A 3,696-nucleotide genomic window follows, 5' to 3' on the forward strand; every position below is an offset into this window, starting at 1 on the left:
GGAGGTAATACCCTACTTCCTGCTTGATTGATCTTGATGATATGAGTATTACAAGAGTTGATCTACCACGAGATCATAGAGGCTAAACCCTAGGAGCTAGCCTATGATTATGATTGTTCTTGTCCTACGAACTAAACCCTCCGGTTTATATAGACACCGGAGGGGGCTAGGGTTACACAGAGTCAGTTATAGAGAAGGAAATCTACATATCCGGATTGCCAAGCTTGCCTTCCACGCAAAGGAGAGTCCCACCCGGGCACAGGACGAAGTCTTCAATCTTGTATCTTCATAGTCCAACAGTCCGGCATAAGTACATAGTCCGACTGTCCGAGGACCCCCTAATCCAGGACTCCCTCAGTAGCCCCTGAACCAGGCTGCAATGACGATGAGTCCGGCGCGCAGATTGTCTTCGGCATTGCAAGGCGGGTTCCTTCTCCGAATACTCCATAGAAGATCTTAAACACAAGGATCATGTCCAGCTCTTCAAAACAAATTTCATATACCACCGTAGAGAGCACAATATTCCACAAGTCTAATCTGCTGACAACTTCTTCATAGCGTGACATCAAGCTGCGGCCCAATCATTATTCGAACTGTTTTTCTCAACCTGCTACTGCACATCTTGCGAGGCGGTTTCATTAGCACGTCTTATCGAAGAAGAGATTGTGTCCCCTTATCATGGGATTCTCATCAATACAGGTGAGGGTAACCCAACCGTGCCATCAACGCGGCGCTTGGGGAATAAGCAAGTTTACCGGGCAAGTGGGGAGGCGCAGGATCCCTGCTGCCTTTATAAGGAGATAAGAACTCCCCCTTTTCACCCACACCTTCTCCTTCCTCTGCTCATCCATTCTCTCTCACTCGAGCTCCAGCGCCCAAGCGTTAGTCTTCTCCGCCCACAAAGGCCCTCCAAAAATATCCGGATCCAGAGCAGGAGGCAAGTGGATGGCCTCTACCGTCCGGGAGAAGGATATCAAAAAGCTTTGGGAGGCCGGGTATCTGGCCAAGAAAATCAACCATTGTCTCCCGACGGCGGGACGGATCGTCCCTACTCCGAAAGCCCACGAGAGGGCCGTATTCCTCCCTCACTTTGTCTGCGGGCTAGGGTTTCCCCTCCACCCATTTGTTCGCGGCATCATGTATTTCTATGGGATCGATTTTCATGATCTATCCCCCAATTCCTTCCTCAACATCTCGACATTCATCGTCGTGTGCGAGTCCTTTCTCCGCTTCTCACCACACTTCAGCTTATGGCTGAAGATTTTTAATGTGAAGCCCAAGGTAGTGAGCGGCGAGCACGCTAAGTGCGGAGGTGCCATGGTGAGCAAGATGCCCAACGTCACATGGCCATCAGGTACTTTCAACGATTCCATCAAAGGATGACAACAGCAGTGGTCCTACATCACTGAGCCGCGCGGTACGAAATGGGCCGCAGCTCCCGAATTCCGATCCGGAGCTCCTCTGCGGCTTGCGTCCTGTCCCAAGAAGGGCCTGAACTGGTCTGCGCCCGATGAGTTGTTGGTGCTCCAGATGCGCGTCAAGGATATGGAAGACAATAATATCAAACTTGTCACTGTAGTCCAGGTGATGTTAGTTCGCCGGATTTTCCCTTGCCAACATAGGGCCTGCAATTTATGGGAATTCGACCTGGCCAAGCACCAGACCCTTCTAGAGTTCTTTGGCTCATCGCACAAAGACATCTGGAAGGTGCTCTTTAAGTCCGGTGAATCGTGGCACTATCCCGTGCTGCAAGTTCGGTATGTCATTGTATGTTGGCAATTCATATGTTTTATTTGCATAATCTAAGGGAAATGCTTAATGCGTTTTCCATAACTCTCCTAGAGCTGGATGAAGAAGGCGGGGAGGATCTACTGTCCGGCCCCACTGCCAGAAGAACCAGTCGGCCCACTTCTGACGAAGATGCTGGTCCCAGCGCCTTACAAGGCGCCGAAGAAGAAGGCCGAAAAGGAGGCCAAAGAGACCAGGGGCAGACTTCGTCGCCGCGGCACTTCGGACACAGTATTCGAAGACTCTGATGCCCGCTCTTCCTCCGGAGAGGACGAGGAACAGGAGGAAAACCAATCCCCCCAGCGAGGGTAAGAAAGAAAAGGACGGCCTCCACATCCTTGGAGGCCGAGTCGCCTAAGAAGGGAAAAACTCCCCTTCCGGAGGAGTCCACCGCAGCTATCGACAGTAGCCCGGAGTGGGATCCCAGGGCCCAGCCCCTGGTGAGATCGTGAGTATATAAAACATGGACACGTTACGCATGCAGACTCACTATTGTATGACGTTTAATCATTGAGCCACACCCTTTTTTTTTACAGTCCGACGAGGTCCGGCACCGAACAATCCTCATCGGAGGATTTACTAGGCTTGGATGCTATGGACAGCGGGACACCCCCGAAGGCCCCTTCCCCAAAACACGTGAACGACACCAAGGTATCATCCCAGAGGGACCCATGCCAAGGAGGGGGGAAAAGATCGTCAAGGAGGCGCCAGGAGGTCAAACTGCAGGGGCCGGGCACACGGGAGAAATGGCTCCCATGGACGTCGACGGCGGGGGCTATCTCGAACTCGGTCCCTAGCTGGACACAATTCCGGAGACCGATACAGCTCCAGAATCAAGCAAGCAGCCTCCCTCGGCTGGAGGGGGTGCACCTGTTCCACCAGCAACCTCTGTCCAACCAGAGGTGCCGGATACTTTAATGGTGGTGCTGAAGAGCGCTTCCATCGTTGAAGAACACCGTGCCCTTATGGGTGCGGTGATTGAGAAGATTCAATTTGCTGAGAGTAGGCTGAATGAAGCCTGCATCAGCCTTATAACGGGCTTTGAGGTATGTTTTGTGAGGTTTCCAAGAGTGTTATAGTATAGGTAGTAGCCCCTGATACACTGTTCGGCGATAGAAAGAACCAGACAGAGGATCAAATATACGTTCGCAGGAGACTCACCTTATGGCATCTCTCCCTCTTTTTTATAAGCAGGCGTCTGTAGCGACTGCCGCCTCTCATACTGCGGAAGTTTCTGGACTGAAGCAGAGTCTGGAGCGGGCCGAAGAAGAACTTGGCCAATTGAAAAACCAGTTGGAGGATAACTAAGGTATGCAAAAAACCTTGCTCGCGTTCAGCGCGAATGAATAATTTAGTATGATAAAAATATGTTCATGGTGTGCTCTAGGGGCGATGACCGAAGTCGAGTCTCTTAAGAAGGTTGTGGCCGAGGCCGAGAAAAAGGCAGCCGCAGAGCAGGCTCTTTGTGAGAAGAACGAGGCCATGGTTATTGAAGCTGAGCAAGAGCTCCAAGAGGCTGTGAAGATATGCGAGACCGTGGAGCAGAGTTTAACGAAAAAAGAATCCGAACTCACCAAGGCTCATCAAGCCGCATGCGATGCCCGGGGGGAAGCCCAAGGCGCCCTGCAGGAAATCCAGGAGGCGAGGAAGACCGCGACGGGTAAGGCTTTTTCTATGCAAAGCAAGTATTTGAGGAGAAAATCACGTTGCTAATTAGAATTCTGATTTCTCTAGGGGTATTTGCGGAGCTGCCATGCAGCATATCTGATGCCACACAATTCTATCGAGCCGAAGAAAGGAGCACTATGGAGAAGCTCTTCTGGTCGCAGTATCTGGTGCCGGAGTATCCAGTGCCCTTTGTCGATCACCTGAAGCAGCTAATCGAATTGCATAAGGTAGCCGAACTAG

This window comes from Triticum aestivum, chromosome 6B (genome assembly GCF_018294505.1).
Source record: "Triticum aestivum cultivar Chinese Spring chromosome 6B, IWGSC CS RefSeq v2.1, whole genome shotgun sequence".
NCBI lineage: Eukaryota > Viridiplantae > Streptophyta > Magnoliopsida > Poales > Poaceae > Triticum > Triticum aestivum.